This window comes from Anomalospiza imberbis, chromosome 6 (assembly GCF_031753505.1).
Source record: "Anomalospiza imberbis isolate Cuckoo-Finch-1a 21T00152 chromosome 6, ASM3175350v1, whole genome shotgun sequence".
NCBI lineage: Eukaryota > Metazoa > Chordata > Aves > Passeriformes > Viduidae > Anomalospiza > Anomalospiza imberbis.
Window position 1 is genome coordinate 27,494,421 of NC_089686.1, and position 13,970 is coordinate 27,508,390.

Consider the following 13,970-nt stretch of genomic DNA (forward strand, 5'->3'; position numbering starts at 1 on the left):
CTAAGTAATACTACTGTATTGCATGAAAACACTTTATTGCCCGTATTTGCTCAATTCAGACAGTAAAAGTAAAGCAGTAATCAATAGAATTTCTAAGCTTAACCCAGCCACATGACATTCAGAAAGAGTTCCTCAGGCAAGTATGTTCAAAATGAAAATTCTGTGCAGACAAGGGTAGCATAATTAGTATGCTGCATATGTACCTATAAAATAATTTAATACTTAGCATTGATGAAGTAGAATTCTTAACATAAATTTCTCAGCAATACCTGTAAATGTAGTGTTTTATTAGAAGTTATGTTGATTTTTTTTTCTGGTGTGGGTGTTAATTTGGAATTGAAATGCTGTAAAACATGAAAACTATGATCTCAGAAGGATTACCAAAAACGTACCCATTCAAAACACTCCCAAATGACTGAAGAAAATGAAAGTGAACCTTCTTGTTAACTGTGCACACTTTTGATCCCTTGTCCTTCAGCAACAAATTTGCAAAATCAGGATACCAAGTGATGTTCATTATAGGTTAGACTATTCTTATTTCTATGCAGGCTGATTTTGAGACCTGCATTTTATAAGCCCATTGTCACACCAAAAGGAAAAAACAATTTTATGACTCAAATTCAATATGGATTTTTTGAAATGCCACTTATAATGCATAAGATATGGGCATAATTTCTAGTTGTTTGAATAGTATTTTGAGTTCTTCTAGATCACTAATCCTACTGTCCTATATACTTGAATAGTGTTTAGAAAAATATGAATCTGTGAGGATTTATTTTTATTTTTTTCATTTTATAATCTCTACTGACAAGAATGCTTTTAAATAACAATAAAAAAACCAAACAAAATTCTTAATTGCTTTTATTTTGGTATCTCATTAAGTGATTTAAACAACTGGGCTATTTTCAAACAAATGTTTGAAGTGACTAAAACTCTATGACATGTAATACATATTTTCCCCAAGATGTTTCTTCTCATATCTATTTCATGACGTGTTTTTTTTTTTTTAGTTTTATATTGGCGATATGAACACATTCACACCGTTGCTGGATAACTTACATCTGATTCATGGGCAGGGAGTAAACCAGAAAATTCCAAGTTACAATTCTGGCTTAAAACAGTTACAAAAAGATATCTTTATTTTTTGTCCTTTCATATATTATATAAACTATAAAATGTATTTTATATTTTGTATTATTATTGTTTATATGTCAAGTCCGTAGGACCTGTTTCCATATCCTTAAAAAGAAAGAATATAAATCTAATTTTGTTCAGTCCTTTAATTACGACAACGCTTTCATATTTTGTGTCTCAACTGGACTGCCTAAGCATTTTTTATGATTATTTAAAACTTGAACTTTTCTTTTTGAGTCACGCACATAATTTTTAATCACTAACTGTAGCTCATGCAAAAAAAGTAACAGCTTGCTACTTGTATGAGTCAGAATCTAAACAGAGCTATTTAAAAATCATTTGGAAAATGTGTTATTAGCTAATTAGCATAATGTAGTTATAGAGAAGATATACAATCTAACATGTTTCACTGAATCAGTTCATAAACAAAAACTGCAATTAGCTACTATTTCCTTTGCATTATTATTTTCCTTGAGATCCTATCATATGGCCAAGTGAACTTAACAGTGTTGTCAAACAGATTTCAGATCTGAAATGCCATGCTGCAGTTAGAGCACACCTTTAATTTTTCATGTATTGCATTCCAACGTTTTTTGCTGAAACATTTGCACCAAATTTATGCTTCATGTCTTAATAACTTTATAATTACTTATATGCATAAGAAAAGATATCTTATTCTAGCTTACTATTTCGGCTTAAATTGCCTAGGTTAAAAATCTGAAACAGTAAAACTGAGCAACGAAGAATGATTTGTTTTATCTAGACTCAATGTTGAGTTGAATTTCTGTTGAATTAAAAAACACACTGAAATGGGAAAATAACTGACTTTTTATGGTTATTTTAATTAGTTGTTAGACTTTTGTTCCAAAACTGATTAGTTGTAACCATTTGATCATCATGTGGATTCCATGTGAAGTAATAACAGATAACAGTCCATAACTCAGGCCTGACTGGTCTCTGAAATTTTCATTCATCTGTGAATTTAGCATATCTTACAAAGCTTGGCCACATTCTCCTCGAAGTCAGCAGAGATTGCAAGGTATGCACCTTCTTCTAGAATCCCTAAGCTCACCTGTAAAACAGTAAGGCCTGAGAGATTTCAGGGATCATTTCTTGACATTCATAGACTATCTCTACATCCTAGTTACACTATGTTTCCTAGTCCTCTAGAGAAAAAGAATGAAAGGCTTTTAGCCACCATCTAAAATTTCCCTGATCTACGTAGACTTCTGATATAGTCACATGAGAATCAGCACAGAAACCAGGATATGGGAGGAAAATGAAAGAAAAGATAGTTACATTATAAATTGAAAATAATTTTGGATTATGAATAGAAAGTTTATAACAGTGTAAAAAAGTGATACCATCTGCGTTCAGGGTGAATATCATATTTATTTCCAAGAAAAAGGACAAATTTATATTTTAAAAAATCTCGAGGGCACACTGACTGATGTGTTAGTGATACTTAATATGCTACTGGTGAAGCCAAAATTTAACCGATTTTAGACTACAGAAGCATCAGGAACATCAAATAACATTTGTCTGAAGCTTTGTAAAGCAAAAAGCAGTATTTTTCAAAAAATGTAGTAGAATTGTAAAGCTATTTTAGAGGAGAATACTACCTGTCACTGGACATCTGTGGTTATTAAACTGTTCCTAATATGTCATCTTTTGCAACTCTGGCTTATGAAGACAGAAAATAATTAGGGTTTTTTTAAATCAGAGTTCCCAAGTATTTCATCTTGCAAATATCTAGATTTCCTGGTCTTGTGCCTTGTGTTCAGTGACAGTGCTACAGATGGTCTGGGTAACCTCACAGACAATCTTCTAACTGAGATCTTATCCCAGTTCTTCAGATTCCTTCCCAAGGCACATGCTAATTGTTTTTTATGACTGCCTTTCAATATTTTCTAGTAGACAGACAACATCCTGCATTAAGTTGATTGCAGTAAAAAAGAAACTGAAGATTCATTTTCCTTGTTTTTTAGGTTAAGTTTTAAGATGAAATGATGAAAATTTAGACATTAGTAGAAATGGACATTACAAGCAAGAAGAAAAATGCTGAATGCACATGCAATTAAAACAAATGCATTTGATTAAAAATATCAAAAAACCCAACAAGGCATGTAGGCAAATACCAACAGATGCTGAGGAGGACTCATAACTGTTAACTTAACTGAGATGAAAGGATTGAAGGAATATTAGGGTAAACTCCAAGACTAGTGTTTAATGCTCATCATCATCAGGGATTTGCCTCCTTTTGCAATATTTAAATAAATATACTTCATTGTGAAGAAGGAAGATCTCATTAGTCAGTGGATATTCTACTCTTGTAGAGTAGACCTCCAAATTTAGTCTGCATACACTGGCTTAGACAACTGCACAGGATTTTGGTTTGCTGGTATGAAAGACCAATTGGACAGTTCCTTGGCAAAATTGTGGACACTCATATGTTGCTCCAAACAGTACTCTCTCAAGGGGAGCTACAGAACTCTCACTGATAAAGCACTAGTACTGTCAAAACCATCCTTAAACTTACTGTCATCCAAAAGGCCATCTTCCTCCGAGACAAAAAAGACTGGATCTGAGGAGATGTATATGTAAATCACCTTATTAGTAACATTAAAGTTAAAGTGAACATCCCCAAACTATATACAAATTGTTCATAAAAATGTTGCTATAGTTCTTCTGGGATATTTCAGAGTTTCAGCTTGGACATACCATCAGTTTTACATCTTCCATAGCACAGAAACTTTATCTCCAACAGGAATCACCTTCTAGGTTTAGTCTGCCAACCTAGCCACACAATGTATTTTTTTCATAGTCTTTTGTGAGGAACAGATTTTAAATGATTTAATGAGTGAACCTATGTTGTGTAGGTGACTGGAAACATAGATTCCCTCAGCAATTTCCATCAAAATGCAAGGAATCACTGCTTTCTCACCCCATGCCTGTATAATTACCAACTCATTTGGCATCATTGTAATAATTATCACAGCAACTAAAAAACTGGAATTTGTATGAAGACCACATATCCATGCACCGAATCCCATAAAATCATCTACTGACCAAATGAAATATACCAGACAAACTAGCTTCCAGGTAAAACTCTCTTTTGAAGATTCTCAGATACTGTAACGATATAAATACATTCCCCTAGAGAGGGAGACATCAGTTTTTAAAATACCACTTGAATACTATGTAAAAATATATATGAAAGAAACACCAAACTCTGCATGGTGTCTAGAAACTCTTGCTTATGTCCTAGCAAATTAACTTATTTGCTATTAATTTAGCAAAATAAACTTATTAATTATGTTCTGAAAGATGAACAGAAGGTCATAATTTGCACCTCAAGTCATCAAAATCTGGAAGTCAGTCTCCATCAATTTCCTCGTATAGGCAATGGAGAGAGCTTGTCCTCTGTGAGAATTCCTAACAGTTCCCTGAGACATACTCTGAAAGAATCTCTCCTACATTTGCAGTTGCACAGAACATATGGAAATTGTCCTACTAAAGCAGGAACTATAAGCAGTAATTTTGTCATCAGATAGAATAGCCCACTTGCCTGTTTCCAGATAAGTAAATCCCCCAGCAGTATGTTATGAAGAAACCAACCACTAGCAGTGATGATTTTTAATTATTGGCTTATTTCACTTATATCTGCAACCATGTTGCACAATTATATTTCACTAAGAGGGCGTAGATGGGACACTACTGCTACTACTACTGTAACTGTTCTTCAGGAGCTCATTACCTCCAGGTGCAAGGAAAACCAATCTCAAAGTCCAATTTGTGACCCATGCCAGACTGGTATAATCTGGACCCATGGCTGCAAGTCTGCATCAGAAAAAGTTAATTTCAATGTGATCCCTCCAGCCCTTCAAACCCTGTGTTCCACTGGACTTGAGATTCAGGACTTATATAAAACTGAAGATGTATTTGAAGAGGGTTGGGGTTTAGGGTTCTTCCTTTTGTTTCTTTCTCTCAGGGAATTTTCTCCCATATGTGTTGCCAGGAGACAATACTGACCGAGTACTTAAGAGAGATAAAAGAGGTTGCCAAGCTCAGGGGTGGAGAGCACTTAGCTGCACTCCGCTTATCCGAGGGTTTCTCTCAGAGGGTGGAGATGCTGCGGGAACTGGGCTGGGAAAAAAGGGGCTGGGGCAGCTGCTAGCTTCTTCTTGCTCACTTGGCATTTGGAAGGGAAGGAGGCTGTAGTCACTGTGGGAAGAATTCACCATCACTGCGGGGTTCTTTCTCCTGCTGCCTTCTACGGTGAGTGGAGCTCTGCTCGTAAGAGTGACTGTTGTACTGAGACCTTATTAACACCCTGCCTCACCAAACAAAGGACTCTTGACCATCTGCTACAGCCGCAGAGTTTCTGCTCCCTCTTGCTTGCTGCCCCGGGTGAGCCTGCCCTGCCATTCCAGCCGCTGCTCCGAGGTTCTCGCTACAGCCCATTTTCGCCATTCAGGCCATCCGCCATGACCACGTGGTTCCTCAGCTCGCGCCACAGCGCCCCCTGCAGGCAGGGGGGAATCACCACACCTGCCCCGCCCACCGGGAGCCAGCAGCGCCCCTGCTGGCTGTGCCCGGAACTGCACCAGAGGGGGGAGTGCCTGTGGCCAAGAAGGCTGGGACTGGGTTCTGGCTTCTGTTTGGTGTTAATGCCGGAGTTGTTGTTTGTTTGCTTTATCATACTTACTAGTAAAGAACTGTTATTCCTATTCTTATATCTTTGCCTGAGAGCCCCTTAATTTCAAAGTTATAATAACTTGGAAGGAAAGGGGTTATATTTTCAATCCCAAGGGAGGCTCCTGCTTTCCTTAGCAGACATCTGTCTTTCAAACCAAGACTAGAGGAAATACTTTCTCACAATCTAGGAAACCAAAGAGCTCTTAATTCTTTGCAAATGTTTAAAAATAATTCAGACCTAAATTACTGTCTGGGTCAAGTTATTTTGCACAGGAGCTCTCCAGCTCCATATGGCTAATGCTTTTCAAATACAGCTGCTTTTGAATCTCAATTGACTATGACTAGATATGTTCCTTATCCAAGTTAAAAATTTCTAATGCTTCATTTTTGCTTAGAGAAGGAAATAAAAAAGAGTTGCAGCAATAAAAATAATTAGTGGAAAATTTCAAATATCTATAACCTAGAAAAGATGAAGCCATTTTGAAATTAGGCAAGTATGAGACCTGACAAGATAATGAGGATAGATGATTCTCACCACCTACACAACAGGAGACGAGGATGGAGTGGCTGATAAGAGAAATACTGAATATATTTTGTAGCATGTTTGCTTTCCTTCTAAGTTTGTAAAATCATCACAGAAATAGCAGAATACTTATAGCAGATAGGTAAGCAAGACTGAAGTATAACAATGATGAGAAAAAATAAATAGGTTCAGACTGTCCTTTATGGATCAGAAATGGTTAGGCAACTTGAGTAGGAGTTTTTTTCTTTAGACTGTATTTATTCATTACATATATATTGACTTCTCTGATTATGTTGAATGGCTATAAAGAAGAAGCAAACAATAAAACTATAAATTGAGAGTTCTTTGGAAGATATTTGCTGGAGGTATGCTGTGCAGAGACTCAGAGTCTTAGCCATTCAGGAAGAAAGTTACACTTTGGAAGAAGCATTAATTAGCTTTTTCTATAACTCACCTGAGATCATTCTGCCTAACTTACTAAATACATATTGCCTTGCCTACAATCTACAGAGCCTCTTTCCTCTATCTAGTACATTAATTTCTGTGAAGGATTGGGAGTGTTTTTTTTTTTTTTTTTTTCATTAACTACATGAGGGATCCCAAATCTGTTATCCAGGTTTTTCAGGTGGAAGAGCTATGTTCCTCTGTCAATGTTGGCAGTGAACCTGCTCACAAACACAAACTCAGGCCTGAGTGTGTTACTGGGAAAAGTCTTTCCTAAATTATTCAAGAACATCTTAGTTCTGTTTCTGGCAGCTGCTTAGAGGGTGACCCCTTCATACTCCTGGCCTGCAGCATTAGCAAGTACAAGAGAAGAAAGAAGCTTAAAGGAGCATTTTTTAATCTTGGTGAAAGAGCACTAAACCCTGATGGAAGAGGCAATGAAAGACTTAACTGCAGGATTTCTACCTCAAAATAGGGTAACATAACATATTCTCAGATAAGATATTCTCAAATATATACTACTTTGTCTAGTAGTAAAATCTTAAAGACACTATTCCATACACATGAAAGAAGAATTATTATTGCAGAAAATCCTCTAGACATGGAAAACTGGGGAAATAATTACTTAAGTTTAGATATGACCTTGAGGGAAAGGATTATACACACTTCAGTAAAGTTTTTGATGACACATTTCTGTCTGGAAAATAAACCTTGTTTTTCTTTTCTCAACAACACATATTTGTTTATTTTTCTCTCTGCACTTTCACATCTAGAGGTTATTTTTCTTGGATATTTTTTCAAATTAACTAATATTTTGCAAAAGAAATTTCCAGTTTCCTAAGGATTTTCATTTCTTGATTAAGTCAGTTATACTGGATATGTTACATAATAAATGGCAATGATTTGACAAGAAGATGTAATCAGGGTCAAACAATCATGTCTAAATTCATACATGCACATAAATATATGCATTAATAATATTGACTTGCATACATAAACAAAGCTTTTTTAAAGCAGTGTGCTTATTGAATTGCACATTGAATCTGAACTTGCAAGTGTAATGCAAACAATGGATCAAAACTATGCTTGAAAATACATAATGGAAAAACAAGCCCAGCTTAAAAATAAAAAAAAATCCTGCTATTTTAATTATTATATAAGACCTAAATTGGGATTTAGATTATGCTCTACGCATTGATTCAAGAAAGCCTGAAACTAAAGTTTTTGAGATTTAATTTTTTGTTGCCATTAATGAATATTACAACAGTAGCTGCCCCCTGTGGCTTGGTACAAAAAGCAGTGTATATACCTAGCACAACATTTGCAGACCTCCTCAGTTTTCTGTTTTTAATGTGATGAAAAATTGTACAAGTAACAAAGGAAAATGTCATGGTAACTAAAACATTTCCTATACATGTATTTTAGAGGGAAGCTAAATCAAAGGTCTTCAAAGAATTACTAGGGTTCTTTCTAGGAGGTTATTGACAAATATGTAGTTTGTCTTCTGAGTTTGTGCCTCTTTCACAGATTGGTGTATTTGTGATCCCACAGGCAGGAATAAGTGTCTGTAATTCATTTCTCCTTGTTAACTAGTGTGCTTTTGTGTGTGGGATGATTGACAGCAAACTCGGCTTAGTCCCAACGGATGAGCTTGTTAGCAAAACCCTAGCATCCTATCTCTAATAAAGCATATCAGCAGTACATTTTGTCCTATCTATTAGCCTCTCTGTTTCTTTTTTGTGAAAAGCTGAGTGTCCCTTTGAAGCAATGACAAATAAACCCCTGAACTGAAGTGCTAGGCTGCCTTATGGACAGCTGGATAGTAAATGTCACACCGTGTATAGAATGCCTATTATCAGAGTGAGCCATTTGTTCCATTCCTTTCAGTATCTTAATGTAATACAAAATTGCTAAATCAAGCCCCATGTCTGTGACAGAACATAATTAATGAGAAAGCAGGAGCCAATTCAACACTCTTTATTGGGACCTAATTGGCTCAGGCAACAGAGTTGTCACTCAACAAGAGACTTCCTTTAAAGCAATTTTGTTCTTGGTTGTATTACAGAGCCTATTAAATTGTCCCCTCCTTGATCACACAAAGAAGTATCTGCATGCAATAATTAGCTTTTCCAAGGGGATTTTTTTTAACTCTTTCAATAATAGCACATTTTCAAGCACTGCTGGAGGAAACAGAGCACAGGGATATGTGCAGCCTCTGGACTGAGTAATTGTAATGCATGCATTTTGGGAAAGCCTGTGAGGATTGCATCAAAGCTCTGGCCATAATGGGGTGGCCTGAGTTCAGAGAAGGTTGCAGGTCAAGCTGGGCACCTGATATTGCACTCTGTGCAAACAGTTCAGCTAAAGGACCAAGTGAAAATGTAGAGGTATGGATTGTTTAACTGAGTGCTTGCTTTCTGACAAAATATTAAGCCACCATGAGGAATGAGAGGTCCTATTTCCCAGTGCCAGTATCTGCAGATTCTAATACCACTATCAGCAGCCATTTATTTCAAGTTAGAATCAAAGCCTGGGAGTCTTTTTTTGCCTAATTATCCATCAGAATTCCCTGGGCTTTGTGTCTTAATCAGTAGATCATGGGAGAATAAATTAGGAAGTCTGTTAGTTTTAAGAGAGACTATTTTTTTGCCACACAAAGAACAAATGTCATTCTTTGGAGTTAAGCAATACATAAATTGTACCTAAGGAAGAAGGAATTCTAGAACCTGGTTCTGTAATCTCCAAAAGCATAGATATCTACAACTAGTCAAAAGACAACTTACTCAAACACAAAATACATCACTGATTGAAGTTCAGTGATTTTACCACCATCAAAAATGTTCAGAAATGTTCACTATGTCTGTAGCTAGAAAAATTTAACATATTTTCCAGAAAATTTCAGCTGCAGCTACTAAGCCTCATAAGAACTTATTTGAAAGCCAGACAATAAAATGGAAGGGATCCTGAACCAGTTGAATATCTCTGTTTTTAGAAAGGCTTATCATAAGTTGAACTTCACATTTTCTGTTCAGTTTGGAGTTAAAGATAGTATTGAACTGAAGGACGTGGCCCATGATTTTTCTCAAAATTGTCAGATAACATCCTGTATAACATATTAATAGATATGTAAATTGCTGTATTAGTGTTGGAGAAAGCTAAGTGTAAGAAATCAGAATATTTGGAGTTTAGCAATCAGGACATTTTAGTTCTTCCCTCTTATGTCTCCCAAAGACTAGAATGATGTGACTAATCATATAAATAATAGTGTATTATCATTTTTTTATTTTCTTCAGGGTAAAAATTCCAGGGATTTCAAAGGGAATTACCAAAATAGAATTAAAAGAATGCTGGATGTTGTTTTTTTTTCCCTAAGCAATGTGTTTTTAATGTTTTATCTGCAGTTATATTAAGCAATTATGATGAACATGTTTTGGTTTGCACATTTTATGTAGCTTTTTTAGTGGTAGGAGTTTATTTACATCTGCTCTAATATGCAAGCTACAACATAGCCACTGCTTTGAAGGCTCAGCTAGAAGACAATACATGAATATTTTACAAAACCATTTCTTTTCAAATTTGATAATGTGTAAGACAAGATCCTAAATGCAAATGCTAATCTACAATGCCCTTTCACAGGTGATTCATAAGGTCTCTGAAAGCATATATTCTGAGTACAGTTTTATTAGCTTATTCTAGTAACAAGTAAAAATTATTATAAAGACTTACATAATCTATTTTTCTTTAATTAATTACATTCAATCAATATTATAAAAATAACATTGTATGTTACAATCAATTCTACATGGTTTAGAATACTAATGGGTACTGACAAATTAAAAAAATTACAGAATGGGCATCTACTGAGAAGAATTTGACAAGTCAAATTAGAATGCTAAAAAATAAACATTTAAATTGAAATATTTTACCAAACAAATATTATGTGGAAAAATAGTAATGGAAAAGATATTTTGGGAATATATTCAAAACAGCACTGATTGAAATATTTTATCTAATGAAACAGTTCTCTGATGTTTAATTTTCATTCAAAAAGTACTTGAGCTCCTAAGTGAATTGCCAATCTTCTGTAGTTTTGGGCATCATAACTGTGTAACATGAGTTGGATGCCATGCTGTTTGAATATAACACAAGACCAAAAGGCTGTTTTTCATTTCAGAAAATCTTGGGATCCAGATATTAGTAACAGTCTCCTGACAACACATAGGCTCAAGTTAGATATCTCCACATGTCTGTGCTTGAAAGGTCATTGTCACTGATGACACAAAAATGAGGTCTAACCAAGAGAGAAATATGACATCATTTGGTTGTCAGTGCAAACAGAACTAGAATGTGTGATTCCAGGACTAGTGGTTATTAATACTTCAGGAACTGAAAAAAGACAATCCATATTAGTATTGTGTCTCTATTTAATGCATAAGGACAACATCTTGCATCTACATCAGCTGACAGTGGCTAAGAATAGACAAGAATTAGCTGTGTGTTTTTGTGAATTATATAAACAAAGTTATTATGATGCATAAAAAAACCATTGTTTAGGGCTGCAAGTTTTTCCTCCTTACATATGCGAGGACCTCACAACAGATGTCTCAATAAGGACTAGTTTACATAGTGGCTTTGAACTGTTTTCTTGTTTTGATAAACAAAGCATTGTTCTAATTAGTAAATTGGGCAAAAAGTCTGAGTCAGGACAGAAATCCTTCCGTCATTTTTTGTGTCTAGTATTATCCTGTAACAGTCCACAATGTTACCCTAGGAAAACAACAACAAATTCCTTAGCACACAGTTTTCCAGAATATTTTGAAAATGTCATGTAAATGCTGTCTTTCTTCATCTCATATTAATACTTGTCCTAGTAACTTGGTCCCCAGTTGCACAATTTTACATAGGTCATTATATTTCAGAAACAAAAATATTGAACACTCTAAGCAGTCTTGGATTTCCAGGCACTAACTCTGAGGGAGTCTGCAACCTCTGAATCTGTCATGTAACCAGACTTTTCTTCAGCACAAAGTATGATTAAAAGTAATAACACATGTCATACCACTGTGGCAATGAGACGCACAGAGGATGCGTTTCTACAGAACAGATGGTACTTGCAATGCTAAGAAGTCTATTCTCTTCATTTTACCTCATTGTTGCTTGGCTTCTGTGCCTTCTCACACACGTCACACATTTGAAAGTGTGCACAATGTCCTCTTTCTAAAGGGCATGAGCATATGAACTCATATAAACAAGATCAGAATGCAGATTAATTTATCTACAGCATAATTCAATATAGATTTTAGAACAATAATAATATTTTAGCAGCAGAACCCTATAGCTATTATTTTAACATATAAGGAATTTATAATTTTGCAAAACTGGGAAAGGTAGTACTGATTAAAAAAATCTAGCAGGAAGCAGTTCACCTACTATGTACAGATACTAGTGTGAAATATAGCAGTTTCAAGAAGTGCTGAGTAAACTACATTACAATTTAAGACTGAGCATTATGAAGAATAATTTAAAAAACAAAAGAGGTGTGAGGCATGCGTAATTCTGTCAGACCTTCATCCAAAATTCATACTCTTGTGAAAAAATCATGGGACAAAATGATTGTAAGAGTTTTTTAAATGTCATTCACGAATTGCCATATCTGGTATTTCAGTAACTGAGAGTAAGTTACCAAGGCAAGAAGCTACACCTATAAGGAACCTAAGGAAATAGCATTATATATTATATAATCAGTAAAATATATTCAAGGCCTTCAGTTTCCTTCAGAGATATGTAAAACCTCCAAATTCATGTTTTTGCAGATTTTGCAGATCACAAACTGAGGAAAAAAGGCTTCAATGTGTACAGAAGGAAGGGACTGTTCTGGGTTATGACTCAGTAAGTCTGTGTCCTGCTCCAGCAGTTGTTCTGCTTGTTTATTTCTCAGCACACGAAGTGATGTCAGTCCATGAGTATAATACTCTCAGATATTGTATGAAGAATCAGGAAGAGTTAGAACTACTTTATTGAGCAAACAGGAATGGTATACGCACCAGAACTAGTCTGTTAAAGAGTGAGTCTGTATATGGTGTAATAATAAAATGTGGTTCCTTTCTTGATCAGCAAGGGTGTGAATAATGGCCCTGAAAGCCAGTTTATGCATACTTTTGGCAGACTGAAAATTACATAAATGACCTGAAAATAGGGCAAAATTAACTGCCATGATCTATCCGTGTGTCATCTGAAAAATTCTGACAGCCTGCTTAATCCTTTTCTATGGCTGCCTGTGGGGTCCTCTGTACTAAGAGATATGTGATATTCAGCCTGAATAAGTCTTGGAAGAATGCTAGCATATGTAGCATCTATATTTTGATGTCATCCTCAACATTCTCCATAATTTTTTCTGCAACCAGTCTAGTCTAAAGAGACCTGTTATAATAAAGTGGTCAGCCTGTTACATCCACTGATCTTGGTGGCTAGACAGAGAATACTGTTAGTTGTATGGTATATGATAGAGTTTTCACAATGGCTGCTACAGCATAGTGACTCACAAATTATACAAATATTTTCCCTCATATTGTTTTCCTGCTAATTGACTTTGTTTTCTCTCTCTTTGACTCATATTCTCAGGAAGAAAACATCCTGTAAATCACAGGCCTTTATTGTATTATGTATGAAATTTAGGCAGGACACAAAAAGTGGGCAAAAATAAATTATTCTGCCCTTTTTTAGCTACTCACTTAAGAGTTCTTGGCTTTTTTGAACTTTGCTTCTATAGACAAGACTTGCTAAGAGAATAAGTAGCAATTTGTATGAATATTTCAGGGTAAAAGAATAACTTCTTGTTAGTCTCAAGCCCTTGGATCATTCAAAGCTAAAGCAGCAGAATTCCTTGAGACTTCCTATGGTCTATCTCAGTGTTGAACCTGTATATTAGAAGTTATGATCTCTGTAAACAGAAGGCACTTTGTCATGTTCCCCTGCATTGTCTTTCTTACTGTGACATTCTAAACAGACTTCTGGGATCTCTTGGCAAATTCAATACATTATAAGTGATCTCTTTCTGGTAGATGCTTCCTGTCAGCCCAGGGAACAAAAAAAATGATTATGAGGAACATGAATAAAACTCCTTCAAAAGCTGACATAGGCATTGACTATGGGTTAAAGTTCTTCACACTGC

General features: G+C 35.4%; 1 long non-coding RNA gene across 1 annotated transcript; it reads right to left on the bottom strand.

Annotated features, from left to right (window-relative positions):
• Positions 1-1,208: 1,208 nt before the first annotated feature.
• LOC137475579 (uncharacterized) lies at positions 1,209-5,538 on the bottom strand. Its single transcript, XR_010999960.1, has 3 exons — positions 5,327-5,538; positions 3,674-3,718; positions 1,209-2,223 (listed from the first exon to the last, which is right to left on the bottom strand). It is a non-coding gene; the product is annotated as an uncharacterized lncRNA (long non-coding RNA).
• Between the last annotated feature and the right edge of the window lie 8,432 nt (positions 5,539-13,970).